Genomic DNA, 21518 nt, shown 5'->3' with positions numbered 1-21518 from the left:
CATAAATATCTTTAATATCTAATTTAATATCCAAGATTAACTTTAGATGTGAGGAACACATAGCACTTAAGTACTCATGTAATTGTAGGGTTTTTATAGAATAACGACATTTCTTATTTGATTTTCATGACACAGTCAGTATTAGGATAACTTTATATAGACAGCATATCCAGTGTTGCTCATCTAGGAGCTGGCGGACTTTTCCCAGTTCTCCGTGGTCAAATACCCTGCTGTGTGATGAGTCACAGGTGATAAGCTGAGCCTCAAGGAACAGGATACTTCATTAAGTCAGCAAGCTGAACAGTGTCATCTAGCAGAGCAGTAGCATAGAAGTAGGAATTACTTCATATTGCTAGAGTCTTAAACTTAAATTCAGGAATAAAACAATCACCATTTTTATTATTAGGTTATTTAACAGTCACCGCTAATTCCATTTGTTAATGAACAAAACCTGAAGAAGAAGAAATAAAACCAAAATATTTCATTTTAGATGACATGATTGTTTTGGAAAATCTGTGGCAGTTAGCTTTAAAACCATTTATAAATAATAAAAATTTAGTAAAGCCCTGGATATACTCTATACCAGCTGAAAAATATATAATGGGGCAAAACCCTACTCGGAAGTGTAACAAACAAAATATAATACTTAGCAATAAATTTGAGAAAGGTGTTAGACCTTTAGAAAGAAATCATTAACATATTGAAAACATTTGAAGATTCAAATAAATGGAGGGAAACTATTTCTGAATCATGAGAAGATTGGCAAATTATATGACTAAAAGTGATTTATAGATTTTTTTAAGTTTACTTCTAACTTTCAAAATTCTTAGTGGTTTATTTTATTTTACAGTGATTCTACAATGAGGGGAAGTCTCACCCAGAAACTTTTTAAAGCAGTCTAAAACAGTGATAGTGACGTACGTATAGGTGTGTAATCTGGATACCAGGAGAGACCTCTCTGCCCTGTGGAGATTTAGATATAAATTTTTCTGGAACCCCTGACTTCCTGGTCAGTGAGAGTCAAGAGAAATGTCCTTCATCCTGTGACTTATGCGAATTCCTGTGCCTGACTTATCATCTCATATTTCTCTGCCTCTGCTTGCATGCCACCCCGATTTCTGCCAGTGTCAATACAGATGTGAAACCAGCCCTTTACTAGTTTCACATATTTAGCATTTTGTGAGTTTAGAAACTCTGAACAGGTGATATAAGCAGCAAATTTTTTTCTTAGTCTTCGAGCAAAACATTACTGTCCACATCCATGCCCCACTTGTAGTCTCACACTTTCCAAGTTAATACAGTTGCCTTATTAAGAGGAATTCTGAACAGTAAACTTTTTTCCATCTTGTAAAACATGGATTACTGGAGCATTATGAGGAATCCAAAATTAGTCCTATCTATATACAACAACTTACATATGATAAAATATTCTTTCCTAAAGGAGAGGCCACTTAAAGGATATTCATTCAATGGTATTAAGTAGTGGTATTCAGTGGTATAACTATGAGACTGATTAGACAATAAAATGTTTTATCCATATTTTATACAACCATAAGGAATTTAAAAAGCATAGAAAATACCTTTACATCTCATATTTGAAGCATTAGTAAAACTTACCAAAGTAAAGATGTACTTGAATGTTTAATTAGATATTTAATTATTTAATTATAGAATATTTGATTATAATATTTTAGACAAGTATTATAATCAAAAGAATTTGTATGAAATATTAAATGAATCACAGAAGATTGTGGAAAATATTTGCATCAAAAGTTACAAAGATATTGCAGAATATACAGATTTAGACATCAAGATCCTGATATATAAATGAGAAAAAATATGAAGATTAGGAATATGAAAATAAGGAAATATGAACAGTAAAGAAATGTGAGGAAAGATATTTACCCATGCACTTATCACAAAATTACAAATTAAAATGACTTTAAGATACAGTTTTTTCATTGTATTTAAAGGAGCTAAATTTTTTTAGAAGAAATCTCATATTGACAAGGTAAGCAGTGAAGCCAAACTTTTTTGGCCAGTAATACAGGAATATATGCCGAGAGTCACAGTAATGTTCAGATATTTCACTAGTAGGAATTTCAGAAATAAATATGCTAATTATAAATCATATATATAGAAAGATGCCCAAGTTGAGACTAATTATAGAACATTAATGTAAAATATTATATTGTCTTTAAATGGTTATTTTTGAAGACTCTAGAACAGCTATCCAACAGAACTTTCTGTGTTGATGGTAATATTCTATAATTTGCACTGTCCAGTGTGGTAGCCATTAGCCACATGTGGCTACTGAGCGCTTGAAATGTGGGTCAGGCAACTGAGGAACTGAATTTTTTATTTTACTTAACATTATTTAAATGTAAATACTCATGTGGGTATTAGCACAGTTCTGGAAATATGAAGTGTTAGGTGTAAGTGAAAATAGTAAGTTTATATGTCATGATTACAAGTATGTAAATACCTATATATACATATGGAAAGTGATATTCACAATTAAAATATTTGTGTTAGGATCAAAGGAAATGGGTGATTTTTTTAAGAATGCTCATTAACAGATAAGTGAAAATAATCCAGCACTCCAGCACTGTGCTGTTCGATATGGTGGCCAATAGCCCCATGTGGCAATTTTAATTTAAATTTAGTAAAATTTAAAATGCAGTCTGTCTGTCACACTCACCACCTTTCAAGTGCTCATAGCCACACATGGCTAATGTTTACCATTTGGACAGAACGGATATAGAACATTTCTACCACTGCCAAAAATTCTATTGTAGAGTGCTGCAGAGAGAACTGATGAAAGGAATATACTGGAACAAGTCATTGATGATTTATTAGTAATTTCTAAGGGCACAAATGAATTAAAACTGAAAATTGGATTCAGTAAAAACGTGTAAGGAACAATATTATAAGACACTATGCTTGTAACACTCCATAAAGTATGGGCAGTGGACTAGTGCTGGTTATATTAGTTCATGACTAAATGCTTACTATCGATTTGGGTACTTGTTTAGAAACTTCCATAGCAATGTGAGATTTCTGTCATCCCAGAGCATCAGCTCTGTTATCTCATCGAAGGGTAGACTGGTCTGGTTATTAACAAAGCTGCCTGGAGAGGTCTGTGTAGTCTGAGCTGAGTATTCGTTCTGAGCAGTCGTCCAAGAGCATGGGTCACAATGTGGTCTTTCACTACAGACAGTATGAGAAACCTTTGTCAAGATGAAACAGAGAACGTAGATTGCTCAGGGCAGTTTCGTAAGGAGCTTAAATTAGTTGGTAGTATAGCTTAATAATCTGTACTTGCAATTGAAATTAAAAATTGAACATTAAATCACTGAATGTACTAATCTTAGACTTCATCTTTCCTGCTAGTGGAAATGAAGCAAAAGATCCATTATCCACCAGTGTGAATCAGGACTTGAGAGGAGTTCCTAGTCAGGGTCTCTATCTGGGGAACTTGTTTCCTCTCTTCACCCTCCTGGGCCTAGGAGATTCAAGCAGCTAGCGGAATCTTTTCCATTCAGCAAAATTTCAACTTTGTGTTTTCCTTTACCCCTTTTGGCTCCTTTGACATATTGTTACTCTTAGTTCTTTGTAACTATTTTCACTCCTTCCACCCAAAGTTAGTTTCAAAGGTTTGCAAGATGTCCAAAATAGGAAAATGGTTCTAAATTAAGTGAGCTTCTAAAGTTTTTTTTAAAATCTTCCTTTTTTCACATTTAAGCCTGATTCCCTGATACAGTTATTTGTGAAATGTAAAAAGCTTTTTACTACTGTAATCAAGGCATAATCTATCAGCTAAAGCATTGTTTTAATGATTTGGAGTAAGCGTAAGTCCTAAATTTACTGCCTGTTTTCCTATCGTAGTTTTGGCTATACATTAAATGGTTGCCTATACCCTGAAATAAAATACTCTGTATTCACTGTCCAGTTTATTTTGAGGACTAGTTCCACGTCTGTGGAATCTGGGGTCAAGCGGAATCAAGTACTTTGTAATAGTTCTTTCTTCTGATTCTAGTGGCCTTGCATTTTGGATTAAAAAACACATACATATTAATTCCTTTATCAATATGATTGATTTATCTGTCACTGATTTCAGCATTTCTTCTTTTTCTCTCTAATTTATTAAATTTGCAAAGAGTTGGAAAACACTTGAAGGAAATCACTTTTTATTTTTAGTAATAGTCTATATGTTACAGAAAAACAAATAATAGTATTCAGCATTTCTTGTTTAAATTTTGTGTTTTTTCAGACTGAACAAAATGTACATATTTGCTTAAAATACATATGAAAACCTAACTGATAGAACGGCATCTTCTGATTTCAGTGTAATATTATGATAATAATTTACTTAGACAGAATTATAGATACAGATAACCATATTATCACTTGGTTTATGTAGACCTACTCTTCAAAAAGATGAAAAATAATTAATACTAAAATATTAAGACATGGTACTTTTTATCCATATTAATACTTTTATTCTTATATTTGGTAATATATTTTTAAGATACAGTATATGATTTCCTGATCTTAACAAAGTATTCCATTTCTTTTCAGGAGTTTGGGTTGTAATAATATCTTTATAGCATTTTCTCATGATATAGCACTTTAAAAACATTATATTCCTAAGTTATTTAATACATGATTAGAGGTCGATATTGTTAATATTAATTTTATGGAACACATTTTCAAACTCCTCAGAACATTTGAAGGCTTCTAATTCTTTCAGTTTATACAAGTTTCAACCTTGAGAATGTTGACTAGTTAGTTAATATTCTTTCTATTTATCAAATATTTTTTCATTGCTTACTATGCACTGGAAACTATTTAAGGCTCTGCAGAAAATCAGTATTAAAAAATCCTTTTCCTCGGGGAGCATATGTACTTGTAGACTTCTTCATATATGATCTCTGGCATTTAACACAACTCAAAGGGCTGCTTTTCTATCAGTTGTCAGGAAATGCATATGTCATTATTTGGAAGTATAGAGGCAGGACAGAATTTCTTCTGGCGTTGTTAAAGTCATTGCTTTACAATGAGTTTAGCTTTACTAATTTTTTAAAAATGGAATTTACAACTATCATCATTTGGCAACCAAGAATTTTTCCATATTTTTCTCAACTTCCCAACTGATAGTTCAGTGCTGGGGGAAAAGTTGAACTAGTCACTTAAGGTTTTGGTTTTAAGGAGTAATATTTGAATCATGCAGTAGTCTTTGGAGAAGATACTTTTTTTTTGAAAGAAAAGTGTGATTTTTGGAACACTGATTTTATCTAATTTATTTTCTTCAGAAGCTACATTTTTTAGTATGAATAAACTTGAACTAAGTGGTGTGATCTCAGTATAATATTTTGCTCTTCTCTCATCCTTCAGGAAAATCTTAAACTTCCACCAAAGAAGATTAAAAAGAGGTCCCTCCTGCACCAGGAAAGATCTGCAGATCTTTTTCAGTGTTCTTGGAGGTGTGGGGTGTGAGAGCTTATCAGTTTGTGTCAGCCACCTTGTTCTCTAAAGGTAAGCACTATGTAGTGAGTGCACGCTCCTGGGCCCAGACTCCTGATGCAGGACTGGTTTTGGAATGCTCCATTTAGAGTTTGAGACCATCAGACTTTCTCATAGAAAAATGGCCTAGGCAGTCACTTGTGGGCAGGATATCACACACATCCATCAAGAGATGGTTTCTGTCGTTTAGAAGTGAAGCTTGACCTAGAGCAGTACAGGTGTTTTTTGTTTTGTTTTGTTTTTAAATCCTAGTTAGTAAACCTTGTCTTCCAGTTCAGTCCACATCTAAATCAGTTTAATAACTGCTGTGATTGATCCCTCATCAAGAACTCTTCTTGGATGTCTTGAGATTTGTGTTCAAGAATTTTGAAACAATGACAGAATTTAAGCAGTCTGGTGACTTAATACCTTAAGTTGATAAAACCAGCTTTGAAGAATTGCTTTTCAAGATATTTTTGACGTTGTCTCTTACTTTTACTTCAGAGAATGTCCCTCAAACCATTTTTAAATCTGTATTAGGCTTCAGATAGTATGGAAGCAAGGCCTTCTTAATCTTTAGTAGGCATATGATCATAAAATTTCTTGTCAGATCCTAGTTGAAAAAAATATCACTTAAAGTCAGCAGTTTTTTTCCTATCCACAACTTTTTCCTGTTTTCAGGAAATGAAGAATATGTACGTTAGTTCCACCAGGGAAACCTTATGAAGGGTAAATAAATTAATGTCTCAGCTTTGCTAACTCTAACATCAGAAGACCTTATTGTTCTCTTGCATAATTTATTGACACCTCTCCAAACGACCAATCCTAAAGTAAATTGTCATTTAGGTATCATTCATTGACCAAGAAGAAGAACAGGGGCATGTTGATTTTGAGAATGTCATCAAGATTAAAAGTAGGTTAGTATTAGATAAGATTAACTTTGGCTGCCACCAAGAGACTAAGTGTGTAACAAAACCTTTCAGATGGTAATCAGCAGGATGCTGCGATGTGGACAGTGAGGGCTTAGGGTACTGATGAGGGAATTAAACCCTTCCATCTCCAGTTTCATTCCTACTTTCTTCTTCAAGCTCCTAAAGTGATCTTGGGAACTTTAGTTCTGCAAAATGGAAACTTCTCATGAACCATGAAATTGGAGAGAAATCTGGTAGCCTTATCTTATGGTGAATTTTATTCTCTTTTCAAAACAATTGTTCTTCCTATATGTGTATAATAAAAGAGATTAAGAAGGAAAAACAACCTTTGTCTTTGCTGATAGAAAGAGAAAAAATACAAGTTAGACCTTTTTTTGAAAAAACCTTGGGAACCAGTTTACTTTTTTGTATGTAAATAGTTGGGGAGTTAGAACTAGTCTTGCTTATTGTAACTGCAGGCAACTTTAAAAGATTTAGATCTTCAAAGTAGATATGATATAGGTTATGTTAGTGAAAAGATTTAGATCTTCAAAGTAGATATGATATAGGTTATGTTAGTGAAGAAATAGAGATTAGACTACTGAGTAATTCAAGATAATCTCTCTATATAATTTTCTTTGAATTCTCATTTGTGAGTATATTAAATAGTTTTAACCTTTATAATAGCGTGGAACATAACAGATGAATGCATTAATAACTCTTTGCACCAGTTGAGAAGAAAATTTGAATTAAAAGCCAAACCTACTAAAAATGTAAAGTGGGATGTAAGAACAACTAAACAAGTTATTATTTCTTAGCTAAACTAAAATTTTATTATAACTGAAGTTTTTTTAACCTAAAAAACTCCTCGTCTTTTTAAAAATGAGCTTTGTTGTACAATAGAATTAACAATGTATTTTGTAAAAAGAAAATTTACTTCACCATTCTAGAACTAGTGTTCTAATTTCAAATCAGTTATGTAGCATGAATATATAAAAGTGGGGACAACTGAGATCTTGTCTTCGGTATCTAGAGTATCAAAAATAAGATCTTTTGGGGGCAGCCCCATGGTCTAGTGGTTCAGCTTACTCCGCTTCACCGGCCCATGTTCAGTTCCTAGGCGTGGACCTACACCATGTCAGTGGCCATGCTGTGGCAGCATCCCACATACAAAATAGAGGAAGATTGGCACAGATGTTAGCTCAGGGTGAATCTTCCTCAGCAACAAATAAATAAATAATATATTTTCCCAATACTTGTTATTAATAACTTATATCACCTCAATTCATATTAGGCAACAAAATAAACTGTTGTTCTATGATTTTGATAATATATAGGAGTGAAAACCCAACATAATGGTACTGAGAGATTCTTCCATTGGAACTAGGATCTGGGAGAAGATTTTATTTATATGTATACATACACATATATACATAGTAGTGTTTGTTCTTCTGAATATAGTAAGAATGATTTGTCAAAGATCAAGTTTCTGATTTGTCTTTCATAAGTATTTGTATGCTATATGTCTTGTTTTTGTTTTTAAAGGGACACAGACAATCCATGGAAACAGTCCCTACTACAAATTTCGTTTTGCTGCTATGATCAATGCTCCCTGCCTACTCTAATAGCTAGAGGGAGGTGAGAGAGGCAGCCCTGTGTTTACCAATGTTGACTTTTTAGAGAAGGAACCACAAGGCACTTCTAGCCCAGTCCTCTCCTTGGAGCCATCTAGACCAGGACTGTTCAGTAAAATTATAATGCAAGCCACAAAGACAGGCTTCATACATAATTTTAAGGGGTGTTTTTGGTACCACATTAAAAAAGGAAGAAGAAACAGGCAAAATTAATTTTAATTACATTTTATATAACCTAATATATCTCAAATGTTATTACAACATGTACCCACTATAAACATTTATGAGATGTTTTACTTTTTTTCATAGTAAGCTTTCAAAATCTGGTGTGTATTTTATAGTTAGAGAACATTTTGTATTGGACTAGCTACATGTCAAGTGCTCGGTAGTCACACGTGGCTAGTGGCTCCCATATTAGACAGTGCAGATCTAGACCAAGAGTGGAGCTTCCATTTTAGCGTCATCCATGCTGAGGTTCATTGAGCTCCCCTGGTTTAGAATTTCCAGATTTAGCAGAAGACAAAAACAAAACAGGATGCCCAGTTTAATATGAATTTCAGGTGAATAAATAATTGTTCAGTGTAATTATATCCCATGCTATATTTGGGACATACTTATGAAAAATTGTTTACCTGAAATGCAACTGAGTGTCCTGTATTTTATCTGGCAATCCTGCCCTGGCTCAACTGAGTGGAAGGCATCATCAGGCTGCTGAGAAACTTGCAGGATGAGAGGATAGAGAATCTCTTTCTCTGCAGAGGACTTTGATAACCCTTTGAAAATCAGTGTGCAATCCAGAAACTATCTGTAGCCCATTTCTTCCTAAATCTCTGAGATGTTTAAGACAGAAGAGGGGCTTAAATGACAAGGACTCAGTCATTACATATTTAAACATTTTAAATCTAAATTACTACATTAAGCTATAAGATTTATGAAACTTTATAAATTGAATTATTAGTAATTTGAGTTTATAAAATATAAATTGTCTAACAGCATGTTACTTGTATCACATCTTATGAAAAACAGTTCACCCTTGGTGATAATCCCAGCAGGTTTTAGGGTCCTGGCTGTTTCAAGTTATTTTCCTCCCGTTGGCTACCACTGCAGCTGTCACATAACTCTCAAGTTGGCAAGCATTAACACAAAATATTAGGTTGCTAAAAGCCAGGATAAGGCTTACTTTACATTACAAGTATTCAAGTACTTGTAGTTCAGTTCTCTGGTTGACCATTGGATCCTGACTCAGTCACCAACCAGTCAGTTCTTATTCCAGTTTCCCCCCTAAGGGCTTCTTTTACAGAGGAACAGCTTTCCATTCTTATTCTTTAACAATTTTTAATGTTTGAATATTAGTACCGTTTTTGAAGTATGTAAAAACTTCATTAGTAGTGGATCTATCCCCCTTAAGCTCTAGCTCTAGAGAAGAGACCATTTATAATTTGTGTTCTCTAAGGACAGTAATTACACCAGCTCCACACTCCCTCTCAGAGGGAACGCTTGCCTTCAAGAGGTGAATGACTTAGGTGACAGTTCCGCTTCATTACCAGCTAGGCAGGTAGATCCAGCTGCCGGTGCGGTTTGGCAGTTTAGCAGTTCAGTTTAAGCTATGGCGCATTCCAAATCCATTCATGCTTAGGAGAATGTACCCAAGAGTGTGGATATGTTTATAATTACTGCATTTCCTTCAGAGAACAAGAATTACAGGTAAGTTGGTTTTATTTCCCAGTAATCCAACAGCTATTTTTAAATAAGAAATTTAAGGATCTGAAAGTATTCCCCTTCCCCCAAAACAATCTCCTAAAAGATCTTGTGTGTAGCCTGTATTATATAATATTTTTCTTCCTCAATCTAAGGAGGACTTGAATCTGGTAGTGGTGGTGGGGTTGGGAGGAGACAACTAATTGTCGTTTGAAAGCCGTGAATATCACACATTTCCATGTCTAGAAATAGCCTAGGTTTATGTAAGAGTCTTATTTTGCCTAACTTCTAACGTCTAAGGTATGCATTATTTTGTCAAATTAACACCTTCATCTATATATAGACGAGGCATTCAGTCTTTTCAAGCTAATATCTCTAACAACGAGAAAATTAATTGTGTTTGGGTTTTCACTTTCATTCTCAAGACTGACTTCCTTTTCTTTAAAGCCTTTAACCTTATTTCCGAAACCAAAATTTAAAGCTCCAAAATACCTTAAATATAATTTAGCTCCCTTTTTACCCACTGAAATTTGGATGAGCTTTGGAGGACCTGTGAATCCCCTGAAGATATAAATATAAATATATCCGTAAATCTCGAATTTTTTATGTTTGTGTTTTTTGCTGAGAAGAGTGTCCATAATTTTCATCATATTCTTGAAGGGTTTTGTAACAAAAAATTTGGTTACTAACCACTGATCTAGTCTAACGTCATTACTTTACTGATAAAGAAACTGAGGTTCAAAGAATCTAAGTTTCTTGCCTTCATTCATTTGAAATTTAATACTTGTAAAAATTAAAGTTTATTTCTAAAAAACATTATACCTGTTTTTAGAAGGAAAAAGCTTTAATGTGGATTAATTGAACTTCAGAATACCAGCCTAAATGGGAGGAGTTAATTAGCTAACGGTTTCTTCTGTTCTACCCTTTGACTGGAGTCTTTACCAGATGTTAATAAGAATGGCCCCTCAATAAAGTATGAGACTATGTGATAAACTTTTGAAGAGGGATTAAAGAAAAAATGAACTGTTGTAATTTAAATCCTATTTTGCTCTTTTCAAATCCTTTTCTCCAAAAAGAGTAACTAAAAGTCAGGAAAATACGTGAATAATATTATTTTATCTTATTTCCAGAGTATTAAAAAAGCAGTTAATTGCCTTAATAAACATCACACTGAGCATTGTTGGGACTCCTTCTGGTTCTGAACCTTAGTTAAAGAAATACTATAGTAAACTATACATGCTTCAGGTTGTTTTTCGGTGATGGAGTATTTTAAGGTCATTCTTTTTTATCGTAAGATGCTTTTAATATTACAGTAGTACTTTAGAAATGGTAAGTAAGCTAGTTCTATATTAATTAAGGAAACTAATACTTCTTTCTCGAAATAAAGCCAATATCTTTTTTTTCTTTTCCTGGTGCTAACCAATAAAATCTGCCTAATTCAAGATTTAATGAATTTATACCATTAATTGAATGTCAGAATAAAAAGAAACTTGTGAGATGATACATAGAAAGCAATTATTTCCCAAAAGGAATAGATAAAAGTAAGACAACTTTGGACACTACGTATGTTTTTAATTTAAATTTAATTATACTTCAGTGTTCTAAAATGTATAGTGTAAAGTTCATTATGGAAAATGGCATTGATTTCCAAAATAAGTTCCAGTTTTGTTTTTTTTCCCCTTTGGGTATTATCCCTCAAGGTGATTATCACTCATGCTCTTCTGTCTTTATGGAAGGTAACGTTTTAAGTGAGCCACATTTTGTTTTTTTCCAGGAACAACAGTTTACAAATGCCACTAAATAGGCTACCTATGTTAACTTTCCATGGGTAATTCAAACAAATAAAAAGTTATATTTTTACTTTTTATTCATCAAATTATTTTATGTTTGAAATAGAAAAGCTTAAATTCTTGTTAGGGACATTTGCAGATATTTATAGTGTTTTTGTAAGTTGAGGTAGATGTTAAATATCCTCTTTGTATTCAAAGAAACTGAAACAATTAATGACTTACTCACTCAATTCACTAAATCAGTGGTGGACCCTTGGTTTTCATGGCAGATTAAAAATAATATGTCATCTGAATGTAGATGAATAGAAATGTATTTATGATCAATATTTTTTTTTTTTTTTTTTTTTTTTTGCTGAGGAAGATTCACCCTGAGCTAACATCCATGCCAGTCTTCCCCTGTTTTGTATGTGAGTCTCTGCCACAGCATGGCTACCAACGAGTGATATAGGCCTGTGCCTGGGAACCAAAACCAGGCCACCGAAGCAGAGTGCACCAAACTTACTTACTGGGCCACAGGGCCAGCCCCTATGATCAATTTTATTTCAGAACTTTATCACCGTAGATTATTGTTTAAAATAGAATTTTTAAATAAACTTAAGAACCATTAAAAGTGACTTCTCTTTGTATGCCTACATGCATGGCTTATGTCTTTCTGTTTATAAACAATTTAGCATTTAATTCTTATTTCCTTTCAGTTTGTGTATCAAAAACTCTTTTAGCAGTTATACTGTTTTTACTGCAGTAGATAGACTTTGAAACTTTGCCACAACTACCTGCCATATGCTCATTTAAGTGAAAGAAGCCAGACACAAATTATGATTTTGAGATTCATCCATATTATTGAGTGTGGTTGCTGATCATTCTCATGGCTGTATAATGTTCCATCATATAAATGTACCACCAGATCTGCATTTTTATGAGATTGCCACATCTGCCCTATGAAGGATAGAAAGATATGAAGTCAGTAAGCTTCACAGTAAGTCTGGAAGAGAGATAATGGGGTCTGAGATAGTGTGGTGACATGAGGATGAAGAGAAGTGGGAATATTACAGAGAGATTTATGAGTTAGTATTTGTAGAGCATGGGGATTAATTAGATGAGGGAATAAGGAATACAGAGACACCAAGGATAACTCATAAGTTTCTGGCTTGGGCAGAGTGCACGGTGATGCCCTTTATTAAGTCCAAACACTGGAGAGGAATGGATTGTTTGAATTTTAGTGATAGAGGGGGATAATGAATTCAGTATCTGATATATCTGAGGTACCTGTGAAACGTGGCACAGGTCTGTTTTACACAACTAAATAACTGTTTATTAACTAATGAATGCATGACTTTACATTCATTAGTAACAGTGTGCTAACAGAGCTCTTCTACATGTGGAAAGTTGTAAATCTTGCCTTTCTCCTCACTATCTGTTTTTACCTCTAAATCTCATGAGAGAAATTTTCTAAATGTTTGTGAGAGTTGTTTTGTCACATCTTGTGTTTTTTCTTTTGTATATATGTGTGTTGTTTACTTTCCCTAAAGTAGTACTAACTTAATATGCAAGCAGAGTTGCGTCTTCCCATATACGTGATATGAAAGGCGTTGTCATGCCTTCATACTTTAAAAATTGTGTTTCCGTTATAGTCTTCCCTTAAATTAGCACAATAATCACACCTTAAAATGAGTTTATTTATATGAAACGATTGACCTGGCTACTTGGAAAGACTTTTAAAGTGACTGAAATAAATGTTCATTAAATTTTATTGGGGGAAAGGAAAAAAGCTAAGAATGGGTTAAGACCTGCAACCTGAGCACAAGCCTAGACAGGGAGTCACAAGGAGAGCCCTGGGTGTCAGAGAGCTGGATGGAAGCTGATTTTAAAGGGATATAATGCCAAAGCGGGGATGGGAACTGTCAGCAAGGAACTGTGCCTGCCATACGATGCTGCGTAAGACTGGTTGTACCCTTGGGAAATTCTGGGGGAAGAAGAATAGGACTTATAGCACTGAATAAAACAAACGTCTAGGACACAGTGGAATGCTGAGCAAACTTAGCAGTTTACCCGGTTTACACCAATCTGTTATGATTCGGGGCTATATTTAGACCACAAAAGTTGAACTGAAGTCATGTCCATGAGAAACAAACTAAGCAATCATGATCATGATTTTCAGTTGATAGAGTTTTACCTAGCTTTAGGCTCTGTCACTTCTCAGGTAGTAAAGTTTTTAAAATAAATGCTCCATTTCATTTTGTTGAGTTTTGGGGTTTTTTTTTTTTTTTCAAATTTCTACGTATAATCAGCATTTACATAGTAAAATCAAACCAGTACTTTCAGAAGCCACTAAAGTCAATTCATTTGTTTAACATATACTTATGAAATATATCTCATATTTATAATAGTGTTATAGACTAAGATGATGATGCAAAGAGGTATTTCTGCTTTTTGTTACTGATACAATAGTTGGGAGACTCAGAACATACAAAAGCAGTGTGATAATACATATTATTACAGGATTAAGTGATTGAATAGTGTTGAAATAGCAATGAATCCAAGGGAAAGAAGTTATCAGCTATGATATGTAGAAGAAATGATGGAGATGGTGGAATTTAATTTGGATCTTGTTGGATGGGTAGGATTTGAATAGGTGTGGCTAGAGCCTTGCAGGCAAGGGTACCATCATGAGAACAGATGCAGAAGAAAACATGGCATGTATTGGGCACAGTGAGAAACTGGCCAGACGGCAGCAGAAGGCACAAGCTGGAGTGGGGAGAGAGAAGGGTTTCAGTAAGGACTGACCAAAGCTGCTTAAAGCTTTGAATTACTCAAAAAGTCACCAGCCGTAAGAACATGGATTATTGTCTTGATTTTTAGATGACCTGTAACTACTATTTTACTTTACTTGTCATCATGTGGTAATTGTTTACTTTTTTTTATTTTGTGATAATTATTTAGATTTTTATCTTTTTAGAAACCTAATGTGAAATAACCTGAAGGAGGGAAGTGATTGCACTTTTAAGTTTAGAGAATGTTCACCTGAGATCTGTGGATTGGCCTCAGGGAGTCTGGATCTCTCTGAAATTAAGATAAAAGTTGGATGTATGTCTTTTCTGGAAGAAGAGTCCATTGCCTCCTTTATGTATATATTTTTTTAATATAGGAAATAAAAATAGGAAAATGAGAACATATTAAATGTTATAATGCTTTTCTCTTCTCTCACTGTTTACTGGTACAATATTTAAGAGATAATCCTGAAGTATAACAATTGGATTGATTATGAGATAGTGGCCAGAGATAGTGGCTATTTCATGAATTCCGTAAAAGTCCTTTCAGTAGAAGGACAACTAAATTGTTTTTTTAGTTACAGGCATATTGCTGCGTGTGCTATTTCAAGAAATTTCTTCCTATTTTGGACAAACATATATCTCCTTTATACAGAATATAAAACATTTAAGTAAATGTTGAACTTTAATGCTGAAGTATACTCATCTGAATCATGTTTAATCTTTTATCCAACTGTTTAAAGCAGGAGTAGAAAAATCATAGCCCGTGGGCCAAATCTAGTCCTCTTCCTGTTTTTATATGACCTACAGGCTCAGAATTGTTTTTAAATTTTAAAATTGTGAAAAAAAACGAAAAAGGATTGTAAGGGATTAGGATTCTAACAAAGAAGGAGAGGAAGATGTAACAGATCACCTGTGACCCATGAATCCTAAAGTACTCACTGTCTGGCCCTTGTCTTTTTTGCCAGCCTTTGGTTTAAAGTAGTTGAATTTTTAAGCTTTCCCAAATACATGTGTTATTTTACAAGGGATATATTACTTGTAGATGGATACTTTTGAAGTTGCATATATATTTGTATAATTCTAGCAAAGTTGATTAGATACAACTTTTCTAAGTTGTATTAGATCTTTTTCCATACTGGGTATTCAGCTAATAGTTCAGCTTTCTAAATTCTGGAGTTGGAAGTATATGAAAAAATTGTGGACTTCATGATCCAATTCAAAGAAGTATGTGACTATAAAAGTAGATTTTGTTCTTCATGAATGTATAATGCAGCAACCACAATACCGATCAATTGATAAGTATTAAAATATAAGCTTTATATTTAATATAAAAATATAATCTTTACTTTTAGAGATACTACTTACCTAAAGCAAATGTATTGTATAAAGGCAAAAGGAAATATACATTTAACTGATAAAGTGTTGGGCAAGGCACTTGCTGAAAAGTACATTATTCATTGGTTTATTCAACGTTTATACTTATTTTTGGAACTGTTTAATAGGTTTTTGACTTCTTCTATTATGTTATTAATGTATGAGATACTGGGATTCTAAGTTTCAGATATTGAAATACTCTTATTAGTGGAGAATTATTATATGTCGTAATTAGTGAGTCTCAAAAAATTGGGGCAATTCTGATTCCTCCTGCATCATTAATTTTTCCTTCACTACTAGATCTTTTCTATCAACATGCGAAAAATGCTGACTTTTTTCTCCTGTCTTAAAAAACCTTCTTGTTCCCAGTTCTCCCTCCAGTTACTGCACTATGTCTTTCCATTTACAGCTAATGTCTTTGAAAGAGTTGTTCATGCTTTCTGAATTCTGTTTCTGTAACCCCTGCCACTCCAAGAAAATTGCCCTTCTTACTGACCACCATGCTGGCCATTTCTCAGTCCTCTTCTTACTTGATCTGGAAGCAGCATTGAACACTTTCTTTTTTTGGCTTTCAGATACTACGCCCTTCTAATTTTTCCTGCTGCCTCTCTGGCTGCTACTTTCAGTCTCCTTTGCTGATTCCTGCTCTCTTCTCCAACCTCTCAATGCTCCAACATTTAGAATTTGGACCTCCTTTCTGTTCACATTTACTCTCTTGGGGAGCTCATCCAGTGCCGTGGCTTTAGATGACCATCCATTTGCTGATGAGCAGAAGTCATTTCGTGTTCTCAGAATGTAACTTAGTAAACTAAACTCCTTATCTTCCCCCGACCTAAACTTCCTTCTGAATTTTCCTCATCTCAATAAATAGCAGCTGCATGCTGGTGATCAGCCTTGGTGTCATCCTTGATTCCTGGCTTTCTTTCCACCTCGCATCTGATAATTCCCCACAACTCTGTCACCATAGTCTCTTGTCTGGACTCTTAAAATGTATCCAAAATCCAGTCACTGATCGCCATTTCCACGGCTACATCTCTGAGCCAAGTTACCTTAATGTCTTGCCTCTGTTATTATTATTATTGCAAAAGTCTCCTATAACTGGTCTTCCTGTTTCTGCCCTTGATTTACTTTGGTCTATTCTTAATACGGCAGGTAGAGTAGTAATTGTATTAAAATATTAGTCATGTTATGTCACTCCCTGGGTGAAAATCCTCCATTGACTTCTTTCTCATCTCAGTCGGAATAAAAGCCAAAGTCCAAGAAATAGCCTATCAGGCTCTGTCCTCTAGGCCCTTGTTATTCCAGGACCTCAACTACTTTTCTCCCCTCACTCACTCGCTCTGGTCATATTGGCTTGTTTGCTGTTCTTGGAACATGCCAGGCAAGTTCTTGCTTCAGAGGATTTGAACTGACTGTTCTCTCGGCCTGTAACACACTTTCCCTGTTATCTGCATAACCCGTTACCTCATCAATTTGGGTTTTTTTACTCAAATGTCAGCTTAGTGAGGCTTTCTTTTACCTCTCAATCTGAAATTACAAATTTCCCTTACTCCACCCCAATTCTTCCTCCTTTGGTTCTTATAAGCCCCGTTACCATCTACCATCCCATATATTTTACTTACTTTTCCTGTTTTTTTCCTGCCTTCTTCCTCTAGAATAGAAAGGCAGGGATTTTGTTTGCTTTATTCATTTGCTGTGTCCTCAGCACATGGAAGTCTAGTGCCTAGTTCATGTTACATACTCAGTATTTGCTGAATGAATGAATGCTGTTTAAAAAAATAGTCAACACAAAAAATTTAAAAATGATTCAGGGATTTTGAGAGCCCTTAGATCATTTAATAAATGTTTAAATATTTCAGTAAACAACATGCATGAGACTAACGGTATTAGAAATATGACTGTATATAATGATGTTACAACATGTAGAACTTGCTTCTTTGAACAAGTCCTTGGCTTTGACTGTTTACATATTCAATTTTGTAAGTATGGAATACTGAAAAAAATGTCATTTGAAATTAAATGTCATCAGTATTTGAGTATGCTATAATGTGGCTATTTTTTAAGAGAGCCTTTTTTTGTTGTTAAAAATATTGGTCATTTTAAGAATTTTTTTAGTTTTTAAAACTTTTTATTTTGAAATAATTTAGATTTACAGAATATTTGCAAAGATAGAACAGAGACTCTGCCCTTCAGGATCCTTGTTTAATGTTGCATAAGTTTACAAGCTCCAAAAAGCACGAAATGAAAACTGTTTGAGCCTACCAATATAGCTTTTGTTAAGGTTATTGCTTTTTAAAATTATTTTTTAAAGAACCACCATAAAACCACCAGATAACTACTGTTTTTAAATTTAAATACTGTTTTTTAAATTTCCATATGTATTTTCTGTGTTGACTACATGCGTAACTATTCTAAATAACTGCAGCCATAATATGCATTTCATTTTTTTCTTAATTATGACACCCATTTTTCCATGTTTCGTTATAGTCTTCATCATTGTATTTTTAAATGACTAATAATAGACCATATTGCTAATAATCATTATTAATAAACTATTCTCCTCCTGTTGGAAGTTGCCATCCAGTGTAGTGGCAGTAAGAATAGAAAAGAAAGTATAAATATAAGCAGTAGGATTTGTCTTTCTATTAAATGTAGGATAAAGAGGATGTAAAATAACTATTTGTCCAAGACTGCTCCGAAGTATCCTGAGTGGCTAAGGAACAGTGATCCTAGGAAAAGAATAGAGGATCAGGAAGAGCTGTGCAAGTGGAAGGAGAGGATATTCTTGGAATGATGAGTTCAGTTTAAGAGGAAGCCTCACTGAGTAGACAGAGTGCTGAACTGAGCAGCAGGAAAGTTGGGTTAGTCACGAGGGGCCCTGGACAGCTGTTCACTTTTCTGGCTTTTGGTTGTCTCGTCTGTAAAATAAGTGTTGGACTACTAGATTATTGCTGAAGTGACTTCCCACTCAGGAACCATTGCTGTCCTTTGTTTTATTTAAAATTCATTATATTTCTTCTGACTGTTTTCTAGTGACTCTAAAACTTTGGTTTATAATGAAAAGAGGATAGAACGCTCAATCCTGAGCCTGTTGGAGATTAAACTTCCTTTAATACTAAAACACTTGACTTGACACAGGAAGTGCAGAACTGCCATTTCATTTTATCTTTCTCTGCCAGAAACAACTTCTCCTAGATCAAAATTTAGAATAAGGAAGATTGGATTTAAGGCCAACTTGGAAAAAACATTCTAGAATTTTCTTTAATACATACTTTTGGGGTTCTTATTATTAACTACCTGACATCTCAATAAAATATTTGGGAAAAAAGAAATGCAATACAAATAGGATAATGTTTATGTAAGTGTATATATATATAATGTAATATAGTTTAGGGGAGGCAATATGATATAGAGGAAAAGAGCAGTCTTTGGAATAAGTCAGCTTGTGTTCAAATATCAGTTTTACTGCTTTACTGGCTGTGTAACCTTAGGCAAATTAAAATGAAAAGTTAGATTTTTGAGGATGATTTAGTTTCTTTCTGTGTAAAATTGGAATAGTAATACTGAATTTGCAGAGTTGTCATGAGGATTAGAAAGAATGTGAAGTACTGGCTACATAGCCTGATGTTCAGTAAACAGTAACCTTTGTCAATTATCAGTAACAGTTATTGTTGTTACAGTGTGCGCTTAGTTAATACTTTCTCAAACTTTGTCTGTATTAAACACTTATTCTATGTTCCTGTCCTGTAATTAGGATCGTGTGTGCGTGTGTGTGTGTGAGAGAGACCGTGAGATTTCTGATATTCAGCTTTTCAGCAGCTTAAATGATTTGGCAAAACTAAAGAATTATTTTAAAAGTTCTAATTCTAGAGCTTCGGCATATTCAAGTCTGAAATGGAATAGTGTTCATTTTTAAAGAAATGTTTCCTCCATGTGAATGCCTGTCGTGTGCTGCTCTCATAAAAATACTTGTTAGATTCAGACCAGAGTCCAATAAAATCACTGAAATATACTTCTTATGGAGTGTAGGTCATATAATGCAAAATGCTTTATGATAGGAATCAGGAGAGGTAATTTTCTTCTTCTTAAAGATTACTGGTCATATTTTATAATGTTATGACAATATGTTACCATATGGTGTACAAATTTATTTTCTGATGCCTGAGCCAGAAGAGCCGCTCTGGGTATTTAACTGGAGAAAGGTTCCTGTGGTTCCCAGTGTCCTCTTTTGGGAATTTTATTTGTTCAAGGATCTCAAGAAGATAGATGTGCTTCATTGGCTTGATTTATACGGTTTAAAGGAGACCTAGAAAATTCTTTATTCAAATGCAAGTGGAGGAAGGGAGAGTACCAAGTGAGGGAACAATGATTATAGAGACATATCATGAGCTTCAAAACTAAGAAGAAAAGATGAATGAAAATGACTTTATGGTTTATCAAGAAAGACGTTAATCAGGAAGGCAAAATAGGAAAAGATGAAAAATAGGAAGGAAATTAAAAAAAGTCCCTACTACCTTGAATATATATTTTATGAGCAGAAAGATTTGTTTACGTTCAAAAGAAAAGATAATAGAAAACTGACTAATAAAAACACATAAAGATACAAATATTGTTACCACCAAATGGTCTGGACCTGTTTTATGCTGGAATTGACTCGAGCTGCAGTAAGATCGCTGTTTTCAGATGGATGACCTTGATCTTGGTGTCCTTAAGGAACAGGCGTATTGCTTTCTCTTTTATGTTGCGTTTTGTTCCTGGTATGCTCAGCAGGTATTGTGCACTTGGGATTTCTCAATTTATAAAATATATTATACAATTGTTAGTTAAAGCATTTTTGGTGGTTCTTCTTTTAAAATTCTCTAACCTGTTGTTGACCAAGACATTACATTCAATGACAGTTGCTCACATATAGTTTGATTCCATTATTGCTAAGAAGAGTAGATTTTATATATTTGTAGAATTGACTTCTTGTTTCGGCTAAGCTGCACTTAAACTGTTCATTTTGTCTGACACTTTATCAATTAAAAAAATACATGAAATTTGGAGAGTTTTATTTCAAATAACTTAGGATGTATTTCGAAGACATTTTAAGCCACTAGTTCTTAAGCTTTAGCTGTATCAGAGTGACCGGGAGGACTTGTTTGAACGGAGATTAATGGACCCTTCCACCACTGCTTCTGACATAGTGTGCCTGAGATGAGGCCTCAGGACGTCCAAGAGATTTCTAACAAGTTCCCAGGCGGTGCTGATGCTGTTGCTCTGGGGACCATGCTTTGAGAACCACTGTACTGAACTAACAACAGAGTGACTTGACTTCACGCCCCAAACAGTTAAAAACTAGTAATGTTTCAATTGCAGGCAGTAAGGGGAATTTTCTAACTCTCTCTTACTGAGTGATAGCAGAGAGACAAATAATGACCTTGTTCCAGGTACTTGGAAATAATTTCTTCTATTATTTAAACACTGAAATCACTCCTTTGTTTAAAGAATTATTTGTGTAAAATTAGATTGACTTTCCCTTCTGTTTCTTGCATTTAAAAGTAGCATTATTTCTGAGACTGATGTAAAAGTAATCATTTTTAAAGTGTCTTATTTCAGATTGGTAACTTGCTAGATCTGACAAAATAACAGAAACAGCGTGCTATGTAATCTTGCTTACACTACTTCCTTTAAAAATTCTCAATATTGAGGGGCTGGCCCCGTGGCCGAGTGGTTAAGTTCGCGCGCTCCGCTGCAGGCGGCCCAGTGTTTCGTTGGTTCGAATCCTGGGCGCGGACATGGCACTGCTCATCAGACCACGCTGAGGCAGCGTCCCACATGCCACAACTAGAAGAA

The 21518-nt window shown here is 34.3% G+C and overlaps 1 protein-coding gene across 19 annotated transcripts in view; it reads left to right on the top strand.

Moving 5' to 3' along the window:
• ZEB1 (zinc finger E-box binding homeobox 1) overlaps window positions 1-21518 on the top strand; it is a 180567-nt gene that overhangs the window by 55270 nt on the left and 103779 nt on the right. For 6 of the 19 annotated variants that reach the window (XM_070601340.1, XM_070601330.1, XM_070601332.1 and 3 more), the window contains one exon: window positions 5398-5538. The exons of the other annotated variants lie outside the window; for them this stretch is intronic. The gene's annotated coding sequence lies outside the window, so the exon portion shown is untranslated. The remainder of the gene's footprint in view (window positions 1-5397; window positions 5539-21518) is intronic. 19 annotated transcript variants of the gene reach the window in all.

Source organism: Equus przewalskii, chromosome 30 (genome assembly GCF_037783145.1).
Source record: "Equus przewalskii isolate Varuska chromosome 30, EquPr2, whole genome shotgun sequence".
In the NCBI taxonomy this organism is placed as follows: Eukaryota; Metazoa; Chordata; class Mammalia; order Perissodactyla; family Equidae; genus Equus; species Equus przewalskii.
Note: the sequence above shows the minus strand (reverse complement) of the source record. Positions and strands in the feature narration are given on the sequence as shown.